At 50.2% G+C, this 24,999-nt stretch overlaps 1 protein-coding gene across 8 annotated transcripts in view; it reads left to right on the plus strand.

Annotated features, from left to right (window-relative positions):
- The first annotated feature begins 4,259 nt into the window (after positions 1 to 4,259).
- Positions 4,260 to 24,999, plus strand: part of HRH2 (histamine receptor H2) — a 55,083-nt gene continuing 34,343 nt past the window's right edge. For 6 of the 8 annotated variants that reach the window (XR_004924610.2, XR_004924612.2, XM_078066892.1 and 3 more), the window contains exon 1: positions 4,260 to 4,388. The gene's annotated coding sequence lies outside the window, so the exon portion shown is untranslated. Of the gene's footprint in view, positions 4,389 to 12,727; positions 12,891 to 14,283; positions 14,482 to 24,999 lie in introns of those variants that run through there. The other 2 variants (XM_078066894.1, XM_078066893.1) reach the window with 2 other exon arrangements.

Raw genomic sequence — 24,999 nt, forward strand, 5'->3', positions numbered from 1 at the left:
GTGGGTTTCGCTGGAATTTTCCGCAGACCACTTCCATAAATGTTACTGCTATGCCATGTCATTCGTTATCTTAATTGTTGCAATTTTTTTTTTTTTCAATTTTAAGCTGTCAGACTCGGCAGAGATTACTCATCCAAAGAAGGCACGTTTTTTGTTTTTTTTGTTTTTTTTGTTTTTTCTATTTTGGTCAAATAGTGGTTTGGGTTTTCTTAGAATAAGAAGCTTCTTCCGTTTCCTTTGAAAGATGGTTTTTATTAAGTATTCAGAGCTAGAAGAAAATTTGGGCTATCAGATCCCAAAGCCCTCTTGCAAATGATGACTTCCTATATGATCGTGTTTAGTAGTTTCCAAAGGTTTTTCAGATCTAATACAGAACTGGAAACTTTTAGAGCTGGAAAGGGTTGCAAATGTTATCCCAGTCTGTGGGGGAACCAACCATGAATTGACTCCAGCAATAACTCCAGTACTAACTTGCTTCATAGAGTATAAGGGTATCACTTCCCGGTTAAAATCCTTCCTCGGCTCTATTTCATTTAGGATGAAATCCACTCACCTTACCATGGCCTTGCAGCAACACCATCTCCAAACATCTTCCCTCTCCCTCATGCACTCAGCCATGATGAACTCCTCCCTACCTTGGGGCATTTACAGTTACTGACTGCTTCTCCTACGTGGAACGCTGCTCCCCACTATCGTCATGTATGCCTGGGTTCAAATGTCATGAGCTAAGACAATCCTTCTCCAGCCATCATGAACACAGCACTGCCCCCAGTCACTCTCAATTACATTATCCTGCTTGGCTTTCCTCGTAGCTATTATCTTTAGCTGAAATTATCTGCCTTGTTCATTGTCTTTCTCCTCCTCACATTTCCAATCCTTGCCTATCTGGTTCATTGCCGTATCCCAGAGTTAACCCAGGGCCTGAAACTTGGTAGATCCAGTTGACGGGTGTTGAATGAATGAATGAATTTAATACCCATTTCTTTTTTCATCTGAGCCTCATCTAAACTCTTTGAGGCAGACATTGCTGTTATTCTTATTTAATGGTCAAGGAAATGGGCTCAGATATAGGAACTGATTCTCCCCAAGGCCCCTTTCCTAATTCATTGCTTTGTTACAAACCACCCCAAAATTTACTGACTTAAAACAACAAAGATGCATCATTTCTCTCAATTCTGTAGGTGAGCTGAGTGGTTCTTCTGCTGGTCTTGCCTGTGCTCACCCATGTGGCCATGAGACCTGGGACAGCTGGCTGTCTCTCTGTGTGTGGCCCTTCATCCCAGATGTCTTCACGGCCTGGTGGTCTCAGAGCATTATTCCAAGACACTGAGAGCTGAAGCACCAAGGCTTCATAGAGCCCAGCCTCAGGAACCACATAACACCACTTCCGCTGGGCTCTGTCAGTTAGAGCCAGTCATGGGGCGGCCTGGGTGGCTCAGTCGGTTAAGGTTAAACGTCTGCCTTTGGCTCGGGTCATGATCCCAGGGTCCTGGGATCGAGCCCCACACCGGGCTCCTTGCTCGGTGGGAAGCGGGCTTCTCCCTCTGCCTGCAGCTCCTCCCCCCTGCTTGTGCTCTCTCTGTCAAATAAATAAATAAAATCTTAAAAAAAAAAAAAAAAAGCCAGTCACGAGGCAGGCCCAATCTAGGGGAAGGGACCCCTCTTGCTGGGGGTGCTGCCATATTGCAGAGGACCTTGGGCCAAATTGTGGCCATCTTTGAAAATCTATCATAGCTAAGAAGTGCTGACACCAGCTTGACTGGACCTCTAACTCAGTGAAGAACACCGAGGACTACGAGTATCCTGCAACATCAAATGACTTAGACATCCCAATGGCCTACAACAAATTGATCTCTCGATCACATTATGTGCCCACTGGGAGCTGGGTGGGGGTTCTGGGACTTCACTCTGGGACCCAATATGATGAAGCAGCCTCTCCCTGAAACGTCGCCTGAATAGAACCAGTCTCATGACAGAAGAAAGTGAAACGGCAGACACTTGCTCTCCCAGACCCTCCTGCACAGAAGAGACACAAATCACCTTCACCAACACATCAGTGGTTAAACAGGTCACAGACATAGCATCCTTTCTCTGGGAGGGGCACCGAATATGAGTGTACCATAATCTCACCCACAGAGAGCCAATTTCCCTTTTCAGATCCTTAAAAAAATTCTTTACAGAGTCCAAATCTGTCTCATTCTATTTCTACCATTGGTCCAAGAGTTGGAGTCTCATCTGCTCCCTCAGAGAGCCCCTCCTAGAGACAGAGGTTGCTGGAGCCTTCTCTTCTCCAGGATACACACCCCAGCCTTTCAGCCACCTAGCCCCCAAACCTGCCGCAGCTTCCATTGCTCACAAGATCAGGTCCAAACTCACATCCCTGAGGTGTCCTTAAAGCCCACCCCACCCCACCCCAATATGATTTCTGCTTGCTGGCCCACCAGGCAGCACTCCCTGGATGGCCCAGGTTAGCTGATGCTCTGCACTGGTCTTCATGCTGTTTCCTCCAGCTCTGCGGCCCTCCCCTCTTCTCCACTCCTATCTCAAGACAATCTTTTTTCCCCTGGCAGGGTCAATCACCTTTTTTCTAAACATTTTCATTATAGTATTTATTCATCCACTTATTCAATCAACATTTGTTGGGCATTTATTAGTATGTACCAGCTACTGTTACAGGCTCTGGGAGACACAGGGAATGATACAAACAAGGTTCCTGCTCCTTCACTGGTTACATTCTTGTGAGGTAAAGCAGACAATTAGCATTAAAACAAAAAATTCTAGATACCGGTAAGTGTTTTCATGATAATAGAAAGGGACGATGTGAAAGGCACTGTGGCGAGAAGGTGACTGCTTTAGGTAAGACGATCATCAGGCCATGCAGCCTCTCTGACATTTGAGCAGCCAGGAAGATATGGGGGAAAAGCAATCTCAGAAGAAGGAACCGCCAATGCAAATGGTCTGTGGTATGACCCAGCGTGGCCCGTTGCGGGCACAAGTAGGAAGCGGCTGTGGCTGAGGCACATGGAGTGAGGCAGAATGTGGTGAGACATGAGATCAGATCACATTGGCAGTGATAGGGGGCTTGGATTTTATCCTAACTACAACAGGAAGTCATGGGAGGGTTTTAAGCAGGGAGTACAGAGAGGCATGTTTGATTTACTCTCTTAGAGATGACCTATGCGGCTTTGTAAATTGTAAGTGAGCAAGCATGGAGTCCCCCAGACCCTCTTGGAGGCTCTTGCTGTCATTCTTGCATGCGTGGCCTACCACATCCTCCCCCAGAAACTGTGACCTCGGAGCTCCAGAGGACTGTGGCCTTAGTCTGCATCTCAGCCCATAGGCACAGGGCCAGGCCCATAGTGTCAGAATGGCTTAGGGTGGTGTGTCAATCGGCATTAGCACGCCTCTGAAATGTATGCTTCCCTGAGCCAGCATCCTTCTGCTCTCCTTTGCCAAGCTTCTGCACAAACTCCCTTCCTCGTATCAGGTTCCCCAAGCAAGTAGGGGCAGCCCATCTGACCACCTGCCTCTCCTACCCTGGCCTGACTACCCCAGGCCTGGCACAATGCCCTTGGCCATCCTGTCCCCCCAGGCTCCCTCCACCCACGTCTGCAGCCTTGACATCTTGATATTTAAGAGAGATGTTTTCCCATCTGAGCCTCCATTTTCCATACCCAAAAGCCCCTTTCCCTCCTCTCTACCTCTTCTCTTTCTCCATCCCTTCCTCCAGCTAGAACAAACCCTCTCTGGGGGTCTTCTGAAGTCCCACTGATCCCAGAATTATCTAGGCTTTTGCCCAGAAACAAGTCCTGTCTCTCCTATAGCCTGATTCCAGGTAGCAGGATGCTGGGCACCCATGCTGAGGGGTGCCACCGGATCCCTGGGCCACAGCCGGTAGTCCCCTTCCACTCCTATCACCTCACAACTGGACGCTGGGTCCCAGACAGGCCTAGGGCCAGGGGGGAGTGGGTGGGGGAAATGAGGAGGGAAATGAGAGGAAGAGGGGTAGTGTGACGGAAAGAAAGAGGAAGGGGTAGGGTCAGAGCCAGAGAGAGAAGGAAAGAAGGTCTAGGAGAAAGTGGGGGAGCGTGGGGGAGAGGGACTGTGGGGAGGGAGCCGAGCGAAGGAAGAGAGAGTGTGCTGTGCACGGAGGCGGGAGGAGAGAGGGAGAGAAAGAAAGGGGAGCAGGAGAGCCCGGGAGAGGGAAGGGAGGGAGGGCGGGAGCGGCGGAGAGCGAGGAGGAGCGAGTTGGGGGCGGAGACGAGGAAGTGGGCGCGGGGCGCGGGCGGGGCGCCCGCTCCATCCCTGCCCGGAGCGGAGCCGGCGCGGGCGCAGGACGCCGGCGAGCCCGGAGCCGAAGCCGGAGCCACACGGCGCAGCAGCTCAAGGTAACGCGGTCGCCGCCTCCCCGCGGGGCCTCGGCTCGGGTGGGGTCCCCGCCGCCGTCGTGACCCTGACCCCGAGTGCGAGCTCCAGCCCCACGGCTCGCTGACTGTGCCTGACCTTGGACGATTCTCTCCGCCTGCGAGCCTCAGTTTCCTTCTCTGTGACCCGCCGGGGTCGTGCGCGCGCCAAGGGGGCGTTGCAAGGACGGGATGCAGCCCCGGTTCGAAGCCGTGCTCTGGGTGCGGGGTCCGGTGTATTGTCCTCTCTGCCCGCGTGGGGGTGGATTTGGAAAGTCCACTTGCACCGAAACAGCCCTGTTTTGACCCCGGCCCTGGTGGCAGTTTTCTAGGGCCGTTGTGTCCGCCGGAGCCTGGAGCGACATTCTGCTTAAGGAAAGCCAGTAGAGGGCTGGGGGTGGGCGGGAAGGGGGCTCGCAGTTCCTCAGGGAGCCCAGGCATCTGGCCTTCATCCTCCTGGGTTGCTGCCCTATGACCAGTAGCAAGGACGGGCAGGGCTTGCCTGGACCGATTTGCTTCTGGGATGAGCTGGGCAAAGTGGCCTCGGCTGGGAATCCCAGTTCACTGACTTAAGTAATTGCAGTTGACCTTGACCATGTGAACCTCAGTTTCCAACCCGGAGAAGAGGGGCGGGGGTGCTAATGGCTCTCTGAGAAGGCTCTGAGGATAGGAAGGTGGGTCAGGAAAGTAGAGGTTGTGGTGTCTCCCAATGGCAACTGTCATACCCTAACTTCAACCGCCAGAGTCCTGGTTCTCATTGCCTTCTGGGAACTCATTGGCATGTGGCCGGTCCTCTCTGGTCTCCTTTGCCAGAAGTGGTCAGTGGCCCGGCTGGGCATGAAACAGGGCCTGGGGAATTGGGGTGGGGAGCAGGCGCCCCTTCCACTCCAGACACGCATCCTGATGGTTCTCTGAGACATGGAATCTGTGAGATGACCGATTCTGCCCTGAAAAACTCCTGGCGGAGTCTCTCTGAGCCTCAGTATCTTATTTGTAATGGGAAGTTATAAATTCATACTAATGAGTGCCCCGTCGCTGGAGGTTATAAAAGGCAATGAGATAGATTACATTTATTGACATCTTTGACTGTGAGGTATGAGAATTGAATGGAACAAGAAAATAACATTTCTCCTGCACTTGCTTTGTGCAGGCCTGGTACTTGGTGCATTGTGTATACGGTGTGGGCTACAGTCTCCACAAGGATCCTGGGAAGCTGGTGCCATTAAACCCCAAAATTACAGACAAGGCAACCAAGTCTCACAGGGGTAAATGGTTTCCACGTGGTCACACTGGTAGGACGTGCCTGTGCTGGGATTGGTCTCAGATCTGCCTGATTCCAAGCACTTCTGAGGGTATCATACCGGCTCCACAATATGACTGTGGGAAATGTCTAGCATGGGACCTGGCACCCGGCTGGAGCCCAGTCAGCACTGGTTTCTTGTTCTATGTGTAATAGGAAGAGCTGCTATATAAACACTGGAGAAAGTGAGTCTGAGCCTGGCAACGGGGTTGGGTACCTTTGCCTAGGGATTTTTCTAGGGATCTGGAAGGAAGGAAGGTCACTAGTCAACATCACATAGGAAACAGATATCAGGCTGGCTCACCCCAGCTGGCCAACTTCTCTTCCTCTACCACCTTGTCCCAGTTAATCTCGTGTCCATTAACATTGGCCTAGGCTGCTTCTCCTTTTCGTTCTCCATCTGCTGTTGACTAACTAAACTGACTCTCCCTGCTGATGCATCCAACAGGAAGACAAGGCCAGCTGTGGTCCATCTCCGCCAATGTCCACAGAAGGGGAAACAGGATTAAGTCACAATCCCAAGGATTTGGTTCAACCTTGGGGAGGAAATCCCTGATGATGGGAAAATGGATGCCTAGCTGTGGGAAAATGGGTGTCCCGGCAGGCTAGAGAGGTTCCTTTGCCAAAAATGTTTTAAAAGAAGGGAGGACATCCAAGTGAAATGACTAAACTATACACAAAGTCTCTTTCAAATGCAAAGATATTCATCAACAATCAGAGAGTGCCTAAATGTCCAGTAGGGGATCAATTAAGTAAATTATGGGACAGCCATGTGGCTACTAAGAATGGAAAGTTTTTAATGAATGAGGACATGCTTATGCATATGCATATATAGGGTATGGTCACAAATTCATGGCAAGCACTTAGAAAAAAGACTAGAAGGAAATAGACCAAAGACTGTTAACAATATTTGCCTGTGGGTGGCAGGAAAATGGGAGATTTGTTCCCTGACTCTTTATAATTTCTGAACTTCCATATTTTATGCAATATTCTCATTAGTGGACACAGAACTGTCTGGCTTCTAGTGACAATATAACCCACCATCCCCAGCTCCTCTTGGCCAGCACCTAGGACAGGGCTTACACAGGGATACTTACCAGTGACAAGGCCACCTCTATGCTGAATCCTGGAAGGCCCCTCAGAAAAAAGAAAGAATAGTAAATTATTATTACCAGCAGAATCTGACATTTGTTGTGTTCTTACTATGTGTTCATGATAACCCTACAGTGTAGGTACTATCAATATCCCCATTTTACAGAGAAGAAACCAAGAGTCAGATAACTCAGTCACTTGCCCAGCATCCCACAGCAGTCAAACCCAGGCCATCTGGATCTGAAACCTACACCCCTACCCAGAGTCAGGAGGGGTGGACAGATCAGTTAACTCACATTTGAGTCCTGATCACAGAAACCCTGGGGGAGGCAATGCATCTCCACACTTGGCAGATGAGGCGATGGTTCGGTAGCGACCTCCAAAGGGCCAGGTTTTATACTCGATGCTGGGGACCCAAAGGCACGTAAGGTGCCGTCTCTACACAGCTGTGGGGGAGAGTGGTGTGTACACAGCGTGCTCAGGGCTATGATGGGGGTTTGTTCAAGAAACTGGGAAACTTTAGAGAATGAAGGATGAAGACTCCCCAGAAGAGATGCCATGGGAAATGATTCTGGAAGGATAAGCAAGAATTCACCAGCTGAGCAAAAGAGGTTAGAGCAGTGGTTCTCCCTTGGGGTCGGTTTAGTCCCCTAGGAGATATTTTTGATTGTCGCAGCTGGGGTGGGGAGCTGTGCTGACTGCTAGTGGGTAGAGGCAGGAGTGCTGCTGAACATCCCGTGATGCACGTCCCATGGTGCCTCCACAACAAAGAATGATCCTGTGCAAAATGTTAACAGTGCAGAGTTAAGAAAGCCTGGATAAGAAGAGGAGGGCATTCCTGAACAGGGATCAGCCTGTGCGAGGCATCCACACATAGTCACTCTGTGCCTCCCGTGCGCTGGGCACTCTGAGCCTGTGATTGGGCTCTTGGCTGCCTGGCCTCCTTGCTGCTACTCTGCCCCCACCAGCAACAAGAGTGGTCTTTCAAAACAAAATTGAAGCTTTATAGAGATGTAATGCACATGCCATAAAACTCGCCCATGTAAAGTCTACGAGTCGGTGGTTTTCAGTATGTTGTACAACCATCGCCACGATCTACATCCAGATCTAATTTTCATCACCCCCAAAAGAAACTTTGTACCCATTAACTGTCATTCCCCAATCCATCCCCACTCCTACACAAGGTTGGGAACTGCGACTGTATTTTCTGTGCATATAGATGTATCTATTCTGGACATTTCATATCAATGAATCATATAATATATGATTATATGGAATAATAGATGGCCTTTTTTGTCTGGCTTATTTCACTTAGCATGTTTTCAAAGTTTATCCATGTTGTATGTAACATGTATCAATACTTCATTCCTTTATATGGCCCAAATAATATTCCATTCATGGATACACCACATTTTGTTTACCCATTCATCAGTTCATGGGCGTTTGGGTTGTTTCCACTTTTTTGGCTATTATAAATAATACTGCTATGAACATTTATGTACCGATTTTGAGGACATATATTTTCATTTCTTCTGGGAATAAACCTAGGAATAGAGTTACTAAACCATATAATAATACAATGTTTAACCTTCCGAGGAACTACCAGAGTGTTTTCCAAAGCAGCTGAAACTTTTTATTTTAAGATTTATTTATTTATTTATTTGAGAAAGAGAAAGAGCACGTGCATGAGTGGGTGGAGGGACAGAGGGAGAGGGAGAGAGAGTCTTAAGCAGACTCTGTACTGAGCTTGGAGCCCGATGCGGGGCTTGATCTTATGACCCTGAGATCACAACCTGAGCCAATCAAGAGTGGGATGCTTAACCGACTGCGCCACCCAGGCGCCCCAGCAGCTGAACCTTTTCCATCTCTACCAACGGTGTATGAGGATTCCAGTTTCTTCTCATCCTCACCAACCGTAATTACCCGTCATTACTTTTGGATTCTGTGGGTATGACGTGGTATTACTCTCGTTTTGATTTGCATTCCTCTAATGGCTAATGAATTTGAACGTCTTTTCAGGTGCTTGTTGGCCATTTGTATATCTTGTTTGCAGAACTGTCTGCTCAGTTCAAAGTCAAAACTCCATTGCTTTGTTCCCTTATGTAGTTTAAAATGCCAACCCTACCGAGGTCTACAAGGCCCTACATGATCATGATCGGGCCCTGCCTTCAACTGCATCTCTGCTCACTCACTCTGCTCTGACCAAAACAGCAAGCTCGTCCCCCACTGAAGTCCTCTGCACGGGCTGTTTTCCTCTGCCTGACCGTCATGTGCATAGCAGCTCTGGGCTCAGCCTCGGGGAGGCCTGTCCTGTCCTGAAAATTTCAAGGCCCTCCTCCCTGGGCCCTTGCTAGCACATCTGAAGGTTTCTTTTGATCTTTTTTTTCTTTTTTTTTTTTTAACTATCTGATAAGATCTGGAAGAGCTGGGCTCCGGGCATGACTATACCTTTCATCACTGTGTGACCCTAGGCAAGCCACTGTCCTTCTCTGGGCCCCAGCTGCTGCATCTGAAAACCAGGCAGGGGCACACTGGCTGATCTCACAGAGCCTTTCTGACTCTGTCCTTCGATGCCAGCTTCCGTGTGACAGCGCTGCCTGGCGCCGTGGCAGTGAGGGAAAGGTGGCTGGAGCCAAGCTGGTCGCAGATTGGAGCAGGCAGCATGGCTGATTATCGCCAGCCCTGTGAGGACGGTCTCCAGGAACATGTGGCGGCCTTGACCTGGTGCCCAACCTCCAGGAGTGGCAAGAAGAATCGTCAACAGCTCCAGCCAGGACTGGACACCTCAGCCACTTTCAGCCCGGGAATCGCCCACCTTTGCTGCGAGAATAACCTTCTAAGCTCCAAACCTGCTGCCCTGGGGGAATGGGGACAGGATTCACAGAGCTGGGGGTAGAGGTGAATGGGGAGGGCAGCAGGTAGACAAAGAGTATTCTTTGGAGAATGGATGATGGAGATGGAGAAAGAGGTGTACAAAGACACAGAGCCACAGAACCTCTGGGGTGCTCAGGGCACACAGGACAGCTAGGTTTTGCGGGAGGCGTGAGGGGCAGGGGAAGGAGGTAACAGGAGTCGGCAGAGCTGGATCCCGCAACGGATCCCACAATGCCAAACTGAGGAGTCTGGACTTTGTCCTGTAGGCTGGGAAGCGACACAAGGATTTCAGGCAGGGGATAGAGGTGACCAGGTTGTGTTTTCTAAAATGCCCTTTCCCCAGATAAAGTGGGGACAGGTGGGGCTGACGAGAGAGCCGAGACCTGGAATAGTCAGGACAGCCCTGCCCTCATCCAGGTGAGCTGGGATAAAGGTTGGAACACTGCAGCGGGAGAGAAGGGGACTGATTTAAAAGCTGTTTGGGAGGGGCGCCTGGGTGGCTCAGTCGTTAAGCGTCTGCCTTCGGCTCAGGTCATGATCCCAGAGTCCTGGGATCAAGCCCCACATCGGGCTCCCTGCTCGGCGGGAAGCCTGCTTCTCCCTCTCCCACTTCCCCTTGCTTGTGTTCCCTCTCTCACTGTGTCTCTCTCTGTCCTATAAATAAACAAATAAATAAAATCTTTAAAAAACAAAAGCTGTTTGGGAGGTGAAAGCACGTGAGAGGGGTGTGGGTTGAAGGAGAAAGGGGAATCTAAATAATGAACAGCCCAGGAGCAATGGATGCCAGCCTCTTGGGGTGCTGGCTACAACAGAGAAGGCACAAGGAGCTGCCATTTGAGTGTGGCATTGTCCAGCTGCCAGAGGGATGGGTGGTAGAGGCAGCAGGAGAGGGTGATCCCGACCCAGGGATCAGGATGTGCAAAGACACTGAGGTGCGAGAATATGGAGAGCTAGAGGAAGGATGAGACTTTCTGGCAGGCCTGTGCACAGAGGGTGTGATGGCAGGAGAAGAAGGGAAACTGAGGCTGCAGAGGGCAGGAGGGGCAGAGACGCTGGCATCAGAGGGCTGTTAGAGCCCAGAGCAGCACCACTGACTGTCACTGCCTGACGCGGAGCGTTCACTCCCCACGAGAGGGCTGGTTGCTAGGGTTAGTCAGCCTCTCCCGGACTCCTTCCCACACTCCCGGGGCAGAGATAGATGGGTGTCAGCCCAGTTTTCAACAAGAAGGAAGACAAACTCCCCTGGGCAATTGGCCAGTGAGTTTGATGCTGATCTGGGGCAAAATTCTCAAAGCAATCATGAAAGAGGGTGGGTGGCTAGAAAAGGGAATAAATCCTCAGGGCTGACCTGGCTTTCTGAGAACACCAGCAACGCACTGAGCTCCTAGCCCACAGCTGGTGGAGGACTTTTGCAGGGAACCATAAGATATTAGAAAAAAAAAAAAAGAGAGAGAGAGAGAGAGATTGTATTGAAAAGCTTGGATATTTTATTTTATAGCCAGAAGATTTCATTTAAAATCCGGATTTCCACCTTCTCTTGAAGAATGTGGCAGTCTGGCGGCACTAGGCCCATAGTGACAACAGTGACCACCCCTCTGGCCAGGGCATGCATCCTCTTTCTGGGTCACCATGCCCACACCCCTGCAGTCTCATAGCGAGTATAGACAGTTCACACACAGCCTACCTGGCTCAGGGAGGCACGACCAGCCTCCTAGCTTTCCCTTACCCTGTGCTCCCTAAACTGGTCCTGGGAGCATCATCCTTCGGGTAGGCTCCGTGGGAAAAATAAGGCAGGGACCTTATTTGGCTTGTTGGGAGCTCTGCAATCCCCTGTCTCTCTCAGTCCCAGCACATGCTGACGGGCTCTGTTAAGTGCACCATTAAGACCCTGTACTTCCAGCACAAATTCGTTTTTTTTAAGTAGCAACTTTAACAAATGTCCACAGAGCCCATCTGGGAAAATACTGCCTTTGCTAAAGGTTTATTCGATAGTTACGTTTTCTTTTTCTTTTCACTTTCTGATTAGAGAGAATATTCATGTGGTCAGAAGTACAGTATACAAAGATGCACAGGGAGACCCTCACTCCACCCTGGCCCCCATCTGCCCAGTACCCTGCCCAAAAGAGGGGGTCACTTTTGTTTGTTGTGCTGTACCTTTCCAAATTTTCTTTATGCAAAAGACATATGCACTATATATATATATATATATATATATGCATGTTTTTGACATAAGAGAAGTACAGCATACACAATTCTGCATCTTTGTGTTCTTTTTAGTCACTGTAGAATTAATCCTCAATGTAGAAAAGTTGGAATAAGGAAATTTGGAAGAAGACAGTAATAAGTCATCGTACCACCATCCAAAGAAAACCACTATTCCCATCCAGTTTGCCCTTCTAGACATAAATGTTAGTTGTTTTTCTCTCCTGTAGGTTAACAAGGTAGGAGTTCTTAATTATAATCATCTCCTAGATACAATTTCAGTCTTGCTATTTTATTACTTAAAGATAAACATTTTCCCTTATTATTTCATAGTTTCCAGAGCGTGATAGTAATAGCTATCAGGATTCCATTATGACATAATTCCTCCAGCAGTCTTCTAGTTTGAAACGCCTAAAAGTCATTTCTAGTATTCACCTGTCGTAAGTAACACAGTGAAACCCGCAGTTTGTTCTGTATCTGGATTGGGCTGAGTGGACATCTCTGGGAAGCCTGGCATCTAGGTCAGACACTGCAGAGTCATGGGTTGGCCCCCCAGGGCAGGGGCTAGGAGCTGAGGGTGCTGCCAGGGGATGTAGCTAAGAAAGGGGACACGCTGAGGTCACAGAAGGAGAAGGGACAGGGCAGGACAGAGCCCAGTGGGGAGCAGGAGGAAGACGGGCTCTGGGTCAGGCATTGTGCTGCGTGCTTGTTCATCACGTAGAGGGCTCACACCCACTGAACACCGACTACTGGGGCTTTGCACACCTTCGCCTGTTTCTTCCTGGCAACAACTCATCATTTCCATTCTGCCCGTTGAGGCATCTGAGGCAGAGAAACACCACGCCATTGCTTGCCGCGGCTGTGGAGAGAAGCAGTAGGGGAGCTGGTTCTAGAAATGCCTCGCTCTTAAGCCCGCAAGTCTCTCGGCAACCCTTGTGTGGTTGAGGTTATTATCCCCATTTCACAGGAAGGGAAGTCGGGGCTCCCAGCCGAGTCTCCCGGCCAGAATTGCCTCACGGGTAAGTAGCGGAGCTGGAATTAGAAGGCACTTGCAGTTGCTGGGGGGGACTCTTTGTTTCACTGGGGTCTGGAGGCTGAGATGAGGGTGGGCTGAGGGGCAGGCAGGGAGGAGAAGCCTGCTAACTGAAACACCGTCCCCTCCGGCCTGGCAGGCTGTGGTGTACTTGCAGTGCTCACTTCTTCTCCCCGTCTGGCCAGCTGGGGTGTCTTCTCTCCCAGAAAAGGCAGGACTCCAAGTGCAGTGTCTCTGGGAGAAGAGCAGGGAATGGCCGTGGGGAAGGAAGGGAGTGACACTTGCTAGGGGCCACCTCGCTTCTAGCCATCCCTTTGTGTCACATGTCATCTTCCCAGCACTGCACGCTGCGGTATCATACCCATGTACAGATGGGAAAACCGAGCCTCGGAGAGGGTCCTGGCTCCTTTCCACTGCGCAGTGGTAGCTTCCTGCGCAAGCCAGATGTTTCCTCAAGGGGGGCAGGCAGCCCACCCTGCGGTCCCGAGGTGGACTTGGGTGGTCGGCGGCAGAGATGTCGGCGCGCAGCCAATCCTACAGAGAGAGGATTCTCTTCGGTTCTTCAGACCTTCCTCTCTGTGTCCAAGGGGAAGTATCAGCGTGGTGCCAGTCCGTCTTAAACACCTCCCCAGGCAGGCCGGTCTGCCTTTCTGAGAAGGACAAGGCTGGCTCTTTGTGCAGTAGTAGCCACGTGGAATGTAACATGGGTTAATCGCCACATTAATTTTCAGGGTGACCTGTTTGAAGGAAAGTGATCCTGCTGGTTATTGCAATGATAAAACAATTCCATTTGCAATAAATTCAATCACTTTAAAGAAAAATAGTAAGTAAAAAAAACAGGACTGGTATTTTGTGGGTTTGGCGAGAACCCTGGAGGTGGTGCGTGAGTGAATGAGGTTTGAGAAACACAGGAGGTGGGGCGCCTGGGTGGCTCAGTCGGTTAAGCGTCTGCCTTTGGCTCAGATCGTGATCCCAGAGTTCTGGGATCGAGCCCCGCATCGGGCTTCTTGCTCGGCAGGGAGCCTGCTTCTCCCTCTGCTCCCCGCTGTGTTCTCTCTCACTATCTCTGTCTCTCTCTCTCAAATAAATAAAATCTTAAAAAAAAAAAGAAACACAGGCGGTGGGGGACAGGGTAAGCTGTGGGGAATGAGAGACAGAGACGGCTCTGCCTGCCTCTGACCAACTGTGTGACCTCGCCTAGGCAGCTGGCCTCTCTGTGCCACATTTGCAAAATGGGGTCAGAGTGACCTCCCCGAGTGCTCCATCGCGTTCTCCTGCGGGACCTGAAATGAGGCCATGGGCATGTGGAGGGGCCATGGAAAGTGGGAGAGGACAGAGAGGATTATGTAAGATAGCCAGTATGTGTGAATGTTCCCGGCAAATGCTAGCTGTTTGCTGCCGCCATTGTTAAGGTGACCCGGCTGGGGGCAGGACTGTCGCGTGGAGGAGCAAGTGTACCTTGTCGGAAGGGCAAAACCTGGAGTGAGGCTGGGGGAAAGAAGAACAGAGACGGAGGGAGATGCCGAGATGGTGGGGGCAGCTCCCGTGCCTGGCTCCCGGGGCGGCGGTGGCTGGAGGTAAGGGGAGGCGATGCAGGGATGGAGATGAGGGTGGCCAGGCCGCTGATGGCAGCAGTAATGGGCAGGGCGGTGGTGGCAGTGATGGTGGCCGCGATGGCAGTGATGGTGGTGAGGAGTCCAGGTGGAGGCCCGAGGGCTGCTTGCTCAGAAAGAAGCAAAAACTCAGGAGAACAAGGAGTTCTGTCAAGCTGCCTGGAAAAGGGGACTTTGTTCTATGGGGCTTCAGAGCTTTAAGGAACCTACAAAAGATGTCTGCAAACTCATACAGGCGAACACACACACACACACACACACACACACCAGATCTAAAATACAAAAAGAAAACCACAAAATTGCAAGTAATAAATGTTTAATTGGCCTTCTACAATTGTGTCACTATGACAGCTGGTCAGTGACAGCTCATTATACTAAATAGCTAAGTACACATTCTCTTTTCTTTGGAATATGCATTTATTACAACGCATTTATTATGCAGGGGGGCATGCCTCCAAAACAAAGAGTGTGTAGGGCTCTATAATGTCTTTAAATGGCTGTGACTGGCTGGCAAATAATTTCTGAGATAGTAAGTCCCCCATCATTGGAGGTATGCAAGGCGATTGGGGCCGACTACCTTTCAGGGATGCCGTAGAAGGGGTTCTTGGCCACGGGGTGACCACTGAATGTAGTTTCCACACAGAACACTCCTATGTTGTTATTTTGGGAGCTCATGATTCTATCCTTCCCACCCCCTCTACACATACACGCATACATAAAGTTGTTGGAAGAAACCTTTGAGATATTCTAAGCCCATCTCCTCACTTGTCTGCTGAGGAACCTGAGGGTATGGAACTTGATGGAGGTAACACAGCCAGTCAGGGTCATACCAGGAACTCAAACTCAGGGTCCAAATTGCCAACCCTGTGCCCTCTCCACCCCACCCCTGCCCCCTGGATGGCAGAGATTTGGGCCCACCTGCAAACATTGGCAATACGGGTCTCACCTCCCTCAGAAGAACCAAGGCAGAATTTTCATTTGGCCCAGTCCAACTCGCTCTTCCCCAGGCCTTTCCCACACTTGCCAAGCCACTGCTGGCCGTGGACTTTGGCCAAGTCATCAAACACCATAAACCTCAATTTATTTATCTAGAAGATGGAAATGAATAATGGAATCCACAAAATAGGGTTGTTGCAGAGATTAAATGGGATAAAGTATATAAGGTACTTAGAACATCACTTGGCACCTTCAAAGTGCCCAGTAAATGGGATATTATATTGTTATCATGGTTGTTTTCAACATACATTTAGTCTATCTAGTCAGTATTAATTGAGCCCTCACTAAGTGCCTGTCAGGGAACAAGACAGAGTGGACCCTGGCCCTCATGGCACCCACGTTCCAGTGGGGAGAGAGAAATAGGGAACAAGTAGGGAAAGCAAGAAAAATTCCAGGAAAAAAAAAAAAAATCTGTGGGAAGTGGAATAGAGGGATATGATAGAGGTGAAGAGAGTTGCTTCGGGGGGTCAAGGACGGACCCTCTGTGGAATTGACATTTGTGCCAAGATTGGAATGTGCAGGTCAGCAGCACAGCACAAGCAGAGCCCCAAGGAGGAGCGAGGGGCATGCCCACGGCACTGGAGCGAGGTCAGGATAGCCAGGTGCCCACTGAGGCCTCGGGCATAATGTAGGGGACCAGCGAGGTAGGGCACAGGGCCCATGGGGTCTTGTGGGCCAAGGGGAAGTGTCATGGTACAGCGTTGGCAAGAGAGAAGGGAGGCCAGTGGAGAGCGGTCACAAAAGTCCAGGCAAGAGATGATGCTGGCTTAGACTAACCCTGGGATGGTGGCAGAGGCCAAGGAAAGTAGCCACTTCCTAGATACACACATTTCAGAATCCCCAGGCTTGCTGGTAGGTTGGAGGTCAAGGGTGATGCCTAAGTATTTAGCTGAGCATCTAGGCAGATGAAAAGGAGCCAGGGGGTGGAAAAGAGAATCAGAGGTCTCCCCTAGCCCCACACTTCCCAATTTTACATGCCCTTTGTGCCCATGATATCTAGAATAGGCAAATCCAAAGAGCCGGATAGCAGGTTGGTAGTTGGGAGGGACCAGGACAAGGGGGGATGGGGAGTGACTGGTAGGTTGGAGGTCAAGGGTGATGCCTAAGTATTTAGCTGAGCATCTAGGCAGATGAAAAGGAGCCAGGGGGTGGAAAAGAGAATCAGAGGTCTCCCCTAGCCCCACACTTCCCAATTTTACATGCCCTTTGTGCCCATGATATCTAGAATAGGCAAATCCAAAGAGCCGGATAGCAGGTTGGTAGTTGGGAGGGACCAGGACAAGGGGGGATGGGGAGTGACTGCTTAATGAGCATGGAGCTTCTCTGTGCGGTGATGAACATGTTTTGGAACGACAACATTGTGAATGTACTGCATGCTACTGGATTATACACTTTGAAATGGTTAACTCTCTGTTATGTGATCTTCACCTTAATTGAAACAAAAAATGAAGGAGAAATAAAGACTTTCTCGGACAAACAATAACTAAGGGAATTTGTTGTCACCAGATGTGGCTTCAGGTTCCCACATCAACCATTAGCAGAGGTCAGGCAAACAGCGCGGGGTCTCTCACTGATAAGAAGACACCTCAGTGAGAACTGGTCACACAAATAGGGAATGAGCTAGACCAGATGCATGTCTTGGACACTCAGAGACTGTGGAGCCAGGCCTGGTTCCAAGCCCTGCCTGCCTCTTTACTAGCTGTGTGCACTTGAAAAGTGATCTTAACCTCTCTGAACCTGAGTTTCACCATCTGTCAAACACGAATAATAATAATCTTGGCCTCACAGAGATAGTAAACTATCTGTAGGTGCTCAGCAAATAGAAGTGATCAGTGTCCTGGCTTGTGGTCCAGTATGTGGACCTCATGTCCCCCTCAGTGAGATGCCAGGGTGATAGCATTCATCATAATAGAATGTCCACTTTGATCCCACCTCCCCACTGTGGGCTAAGGAGTGGGTGGGGCTCTCTCCAACCTGTGCTGAGCGACCCCAAATCCCAGACGACCTTCAGATCTGTTCACCTCTCAGCCTGTGCAGAGGGGCCCCACCAAGGGGGCTGCAATGCTTGGAACAAGACACACTTGAGGACAGAAGCAAACACAATCCCTGGTTTTGGACCCCAGGAGGAAATGAAAGGTGGGACCAAAGTTCAGATGACTGGGATCTGGGACCTTTCTCTCTAAAGAACAGCCTCGACCAAAAGCCTTTCCTGGCAGTGGGCTGGACGTTTTTTTGGCCAAATGTCCAGCCCACTGCCAGGAAGGTGTTAGAAGTCTACAACCACAAAGATAAAAGACTAACATTAATGCTATTGCGAAAAAGGAAGTGTTTCGTGTTGCAGATGCCCAGGCAATCACACCATCTCTTTGAAAAACCCAAATAGTCATTTCTTTCTCTACAGGAAAAGATAAATAGGCAGTGGCCCAGTACGGACTCTGGAGTCTGACAGACCTGGATTCAAATCCTGACTTTTCCACTTAACGGTGTTGAGACTTTGGACAAGTTCCTGAACTTGTCTGAGCCTTGGTTCCTGCATTTGTAAAATGTAGAAGAGATTTCTTGCCTCAAGATGTTGTGGTAAAGTGTAAAGGAGATGATGTTTAGAGAGAGAGCCCCAGGCCCGTTGTGAAGTAAGAGTTGTATACATGCTACCAGTAAGAAGAGTGTCCTCACTGGTGGTTGGCTGACTGGGACCAGGAGAACATGTTCCCAGATCTGCGAGCAGTTTCCTGGGTAATCTTGGGCCTGGTGACTGAAGCTTCAGTGGCTTTCTATTGCCTTCAGAACTAAGTCCAAACTCCTTTTTAAAAATTTTTTATATAAATTCAATTCAGTTAACATATACTGCATTATTGGTTTCAGAGGTAGAATTCAGTATTCATCAGTTGCATGCAACACCCAGTGCTCATTACATCATGTGCCCTCCTTAATGCCCATCACCCAGTGACCCCGACCCCCCACCCCCCTCCCCTCCAGCAACCCTCGCTTTGTTCCCTAGAGTTAAGAGTCTCCTATGGTTTGCCTCCCTCCCTGTTTTCGTCTTATCTTTCCCTATGTTCCTGTTTTGTTTCTTAAATTCCACACATGACTGAAATCCTATGGTATTACTGCTAAGTCCAAACTCTTTAGCACTCCATCCCCAGCTCCAACTTCCCCTGGAGAATCAGCCAGAGAGGTTGGTGGAGGCCAGATCCTGCAGGGTGTGGCAGGCATGGTCATCTTTATGCGAACAGCAGGGAAGCGTTGGAGGGGCATGGCATGACCAGTCTGACCCCCAAACCTGTGCAGTGATTGTGGGGAGAGGATGGTGCCTGAGGGCAATGAACTTGGGGTGGAGGATTTCTGATAAGGGGCTCCTGGGCTGAGCGGACCCAGTGCCAGCCCTGGCCTGGAGCCCTGACCAACCACATGGCTGGTCCTGCTCCTAGGTGTGATCTGATCACCCAGCTTCCATCCCTCTGCCAGGAAATCTCTGCCACCTGTCAAACTGTGTGGCTGTTAGGCTTTGAATCGGTGATACATACCCAAGGTAAAAAGATTCAAAAGGTCCCAAAGGGCATATAGTAAAAGAAGTCTCATGGGGCGCCTGGGTGGCACAGTTGGTTGAGTATCCGACTCTTAGTTTCAGCTCAGGTCATGATCTCAGGGTCCTGAGATCAAGCCCCACGTCGGGCTCTGCACTCAGCGTGGAGTCTGCATGAGATTCCCTCTTCCTCTCTTTCTCTCTCCCCCTCCTGCTCATGCTTGCTCTCTCTCTCCTTCTCTCTAAAATAAATAAATCTTAAAAAAAAAAGTCTTTCTCCCACCCATGGCTCAACCCCCAGGTCCGCAGAGGAAACAACCCCCTTTTGGCAAGTCCCAGTATCCTTCCTGAGCAGTCACGCATGGATGCGTGGGTACACACACACATTTCCCCTTTTCCTATCCTACTCGGCACATGTTTGGAGACCATCCCACATGGGCCCAGACAACCTACTCAGTCTTTTTGACGGCTTCATTGCTTTGTGTCCTCTGCACTTTTACACCATTTCCAGCTTTTGCTCACACAGTCAGTGCTGTGGGGAGTCACAGGACAAATTCTTAGAAACTCAACTGCTGGGTCAGGAGTCTGAGTGTTCGTAACATTCATGGGGCTTTTCAGACTCAGTAAAGCGTGCGTGCGCACACCTGCCACCAGCCACAGAGTCCCACCTCATTCCTCCGAGTTCCCACAGCCCCTCGTTGTCCCCACTCCGGCCTCTGTTAGCCGTCCCTTGGCTGTGTCTGAACCGCCCTGTCCACTTGGTTTATATCCTCAGCCTCACAGCTTGCACCAGGCTCCTGGCTGATGGTAACTAGGAGCCTCAGAGCTCCTGGCGCATAACAGGCAGTCAGCCTTTCCTAAGTGGACCTGGCTGGCATCTGGAAGTGGGAAGAAAGGACCCTGGGGAAGACCAAGGTCATTTCAGTTCCGACGGACTGGCTGAGCCTCGGTCACATTTGCCCAGCACCCCATGGGGGTATGGCCACTCTGGAGCTTGCAAAGGCTTGTCTTCCCTCCTTAAGGAATGAAAGTTGCCCCGCTGACGGTTGGGACTCCTGACAGGGACAGAGTTCCTGAGGGTCTGTTGCTGGGGCCACTTTCTAATGCGTTCTTCACCAGGTACCTAGGACATTTGCAATGGCCAATTATAGGGGGGAGGTTTGAAGAAATTATGGCTCATAAAGACAAGGAACTGCCTTTCCAGGACCCAGTGACTTCTGTCTCATAACTTATGGTGATTACAGGAGGTGGTCAGCAGGGCCCAGCTTAGGCCTACGCCCACTGCCACAGCCCACCTGGTATGGACAGCAGGGCAGGGGGCCCCTTCCTCCCTCCAGTCACATCACCCTTCGCTCACACTCCCCCTCTACCCCTTTAACCCCAGAGCTTCCCATGGCTCTGGGGTTAAAATCCACCATCTCCCTCCTGGTGGAGCTTTTGTGTGAGCTCTTCCCTCTTTCTGGAACCTGCTTGTCCCCCATTGTCATTGAGTTTCCAAGCTGTACCCATGTGTCAACTCACATATCCCTTCCTTGAGAAGCCTTTAGTAACCCCGAGACCAGGTCAGGCCCCCCCCATTATATAATCTTTTGGCTCCCTATACTTCCCATTTATATATAGAACTCTTAATACAACTATAATTAAATGAGCAATTCTACCATGAGTTACTTAATGTTTGTCTCCCCCACTGTACTAGAAGCTTCTAGATGTGTCTGTCATGCTCACTGTTGTGTTCCAAGAGCCCAGCACGGTGTCAGCAACTGAAAGGCACTCAATAAATATATGGAGTGCTCATGAATGTTATTTCCTGGCTGGACAGCTTTAGACAATAATACAGATAACATTCGGAGAGAACCTGCCATGTGCCAGACCCTTACTCTGCATTTTCACATCCACCAAGTGAGGGAGGGCATATTTATCTTACAAATTTTACAAATGAGGAAACTAAGGCTCAGGGAGGTGGCAGTAAAGTGCCCAGGCTCACAAAGCTATTAAGTGGCAGCACTGGAATTAGAGCCCAGATCTGTCCAGAGTCCTTGCTTTCAGCCCCTGGCGCTCCCCTTCACCTCTCTGCGTGCCGAGGTTTGCAGAATAAGCATCAAATCACCTCCCTCACAGGACTTCCTACTGGATCACCCAGGAGGTCCCTGGCACACAGGCGTTGTCTGATGAATCCCGTTTTCTTTTCCTAGTGTAAATTATTGCTTGGAAAACCAGACTCATCTGTCAGGCCCAGTGAGAAACCCAATCACACCAGCCTTAACTGATCCCCCCAAGCTGCGGGCTGCTTGCACAGTACCAGCTCCCTGTGCCTGGAGCTTAGTTTCTTAAACCTTGAAAGGGGAACTTCATTTCACTTCCCAGTGAAAAGGGAAAAGAAAGTGCTGGACTCAGTTTGATAAGATTTGAAAGGGAGGAGGCCCGAGCCCTAGACTAGTAGCTTTTCCAGAAGGCCTCACCCTTCTAGTTAGCAAACAGAATCTACCACCAGTGGCATTTCTTCTGGGATTTTGTCTGTGAAGACTAGTGAGAGGGAAGTTGAGGCACGAGGCAGACCTGGGTTTGCCTCTGGGCTACGCTTGTGCTGGTGGGGCGACCCTCGACCCCCCCAAGCCCCCGTGTTCTTTGTGCTGCATGGGAGGAGTGAGGAGGGAAATAACATTCTGGATCCCAGCCACCACAACTCCATTCCTGGGGAGACACATTCTGATGATGAATCACCAAGGACCCCCCAAGGAGGAGAGTTTTCCTGGGGCACCGAAAACCCAGGATTCTACCCAGCGCACCCCAGAAACCCCAAGCCTGTGTCAAAGGTGGGTGCAAGTGGGAGGTAGAAGTGAGGGAATGGAGCGAGTACCTCTGGAAGCCTTCCTGGCTGAGATAGCAGAGGAGGCCAGGTCTTACAGGAAGAATGATGGCTCGCCAGCCAAGAGAAAGGAGGAGGGGCATTCCAGGCAGGAGGAACAGCATATGTGAAGGCACAGAGTCAGAATGGGCCTGGCACTTTCAAAACCAGAGGAATGAAATGTCACCTGTGCCCTGTTTCTCAAAGTGTTGTCCTAGGACACGAAAGTGCACATGGCAGGCAGGAGCTGAGACGAAAGAGAGGAGACAGAACCGGGTCACAAAGAACCTTGAATGGCACGTCAAGGATCTAAACTTAGAGACCAACCAAAGCTAGTAATGGAAAACGGATCAGACCTCCCCCGCACAGAGCCCAGCACGGCGGGTTTAAAACCCATCAGAGAGTGCAGTGAGTGCACTTATCACGCTGGGCCGGGGCTGCTCTTGAGGGCTAATTGGCCAGCATGGCCTCACAGAGGCCTGCAATGAGCAGACTCTGAGCTGGTCCCTGTTCTTTGTTAGGGCTGCATTTGCTAGGTGATAACGCAGGTAAAGGTCAGAAGCCTCCCCAGGGGGCAACGGGGAGTACTGCAACCCTGAGCCAATTCTCCAGAAGGTGCCTTTTGAAAGGCTATTAAGACAAAGATGAGAAGAGGAAACAGTGGGACACGTGCAGCTGTGACATCCGTGGTTAGCCTACGGGATGGGGGGAGGAAGTGGCTGAAGGCTTTTAATGAATTTCATGTGATTTTCACACAGAATGAGAGGTGAACAGTCAATTATCTAATCTTCATGGACAGTTGGATAAGATCTACCATATATTTTGTTGTTTTTCAACTTTTTTGTGTGTGAAAACGTTCACCATAAAATGCTGGGGAAAATAGGCCCATTTTCACATATCAATTCAGATACTAACCAGACCCATTGAATCCCAAGGGGAGTACCCATATATTTCCAAGGTGAGGAAACCACACACACACACACACACACACACACACACACACTCACTCACACTCCAGGTACCCTGTACTTCTCCTGTTATATAGACAACAGAAAATGTTGGCTGGATGGATGGATGGCTGGCTGGCTGGATGGAAGGATGGATGTGTAGATGGATGGATGGTTGGTGGCTGGCTGGCTGGCTGGCTAGCTGGATGGATGGATGGGTGGATGATGGATGGGTGGATGATGGATGGGTGGGTGAGTGGGTGGGTGGGTGGATGGATGGATGGTTGGGTGGCTGGCTGGCTGGCTGGCTGGCTGGCTGGATGGGTGGGTGGATGGGTGGTTGGATGGGTGGATGGGGGGTGGAGAGAGGTGGGCAAGATCCAGGCCCTGTGGGGAGGGCAAACACAGAGCCATATTAACAATGCAAGGCAGCAGGTGCCAAAGTATAACTTGGTGCAAAGTACAGGGGAGAATGCTTTTGCCTCCAGGCATTCAGGAAGGCTCCAGGGAGATGGAGGTGTTTGAGCAGGGCCTTGAAAGGAGAGTAGTCGAAGTGAACAGAGGGAAGAACAGAGCTGCAGGTGAGGGAGACAGCAAAGGCAAAGAGTGAGAGGGTGTGATACGTTTGGGGGAAAAGCTGGGTTAACTGAATGGCAGAGTTAGAGGACAGTATAGAAGTGTTTGGTGAGATCCAGCTGGAAGGATGGGGTGAAGTCTGATCCGAGCACAGGCATTAAGGCAGGCTGAAGGAGTGCGAGCTGAGTGTGAATCCAGACTCTCTGACCACTTACTAGGCCTGTGACATCACTGGGCCTCTCTGAGCCTCACTCTTCCAGGCACTAGATAGAGCAGTGATTTCCCTCACTCGTGGGTTATTGTGAGGATGAGATGATGTTTCATTTAATATGCGATCTCAGCATGCCCAGAGCGATCCTGCAGTAAGGATGCACCATGATCTCTCAAGCCATCCCCTCCTGCTGGACACTCTGGTGGGTTCCTGCTTTCTGCTGCTTGCAAACCCGCTGTCACAGACGTCCTTCATACATTTAGCCCGACAGAGGCTATATTGCCACAGCATAGGTTCTCAAAAGAGGGAGTGAGGCCTAAGTGACCGAGAGGGGTGTCCTTATACAATAAAGGAATTAGGGAAACCGAGCTGCTCCGTAATGTGGAGAGCATGTACACAGAGAAGCACAGGGAAAGAAGGGAAGGCCCCCATCACACCAAACCATCAGCAGCGGGCACCTTCCAGGCAGGAGGGCCTGGACGTGTGACCACACAAAGAGTCGGCCTTTTCTGTATCCCTCGGGATATGGGTTTACTGTAATAAGCTTGTCATTGCTTCGGAAGTTTGAAAGGGAAGTTCAAGAAAGTGTTTTTATGTTGTCTGGGATGATGAAAACAGTGACAGTGATCTTGTGGTGCTGTGGCTCTGGGGCAGTCACTCTACCCACAGGCTGTAGGGTGGGTGAAGCTCCATTCGAAAGCTCCTGCCTTCACGGAAGGTCACCAGGAACTCTGGGACCTGGGCTGTAAAAGAGAAACACGACAGAAGTGATTCTTCTTTGAAACTCATGAGAAAAGGGACCACCACTGCTCTGTTCATCGTTGTGCCCCCAGCACCTAGAACAGCATTGGCCACGTTGTAAGGTCTGAAAGAAATACGGGCCGAAAAGAACAGAGGGAAGGAAGAGAAGGAAAGAAGAAGGGAGGGGAGGATGGATTTCAAATTATGTGAAAGGCTGCTTCGTTCGGATTTGAAAACCCCAAACATTAGCTAAAACGTTGGTCCGGGGCCAAAATACCTACACCAGGCTGTTAAGAAACTCAGAAAAAAAAATTGTTATCAGAAATAGGGATTCTCAAAAAAGATAGCCTTGCTGCTATCTCGTCCACAGTTAATTAAATGTACCAGTGAGAACCATGCTGCTTGCGTTATTTATGTAATGAAAAGATCTTCTAAAAATAATACCCAGAGGCCCAGCTCGCAAAGCACGGTGGCTGAACCAGCTGGAGCGGCAGAAGGTGACCAGGAGCCGTGATCCCTGCACCAACACAGTGGTTACGATTAAATGATGCTTCTCATATTCAGGTTGCAAAACCGCTCCAGGCCAGAGCCTAGGAGAGGCTTAATTCATGTCACATGGCGATTAGCTTGCTTCTGAGAGGGA

This window comes from Halichoerus grypus, chromosome 2 (assembly GCF_964656455.1).
Source record: "Halichoerus grypus chromosome 2, mHalGry1.hap1.1, whole genome shotgun sequence".
Lineage (NCBI taxonomy): Eukaryota > Metazoa > Chordata > Mammalia > Carnivora > Phocidae > Halichoerus > Halichoerus grypus.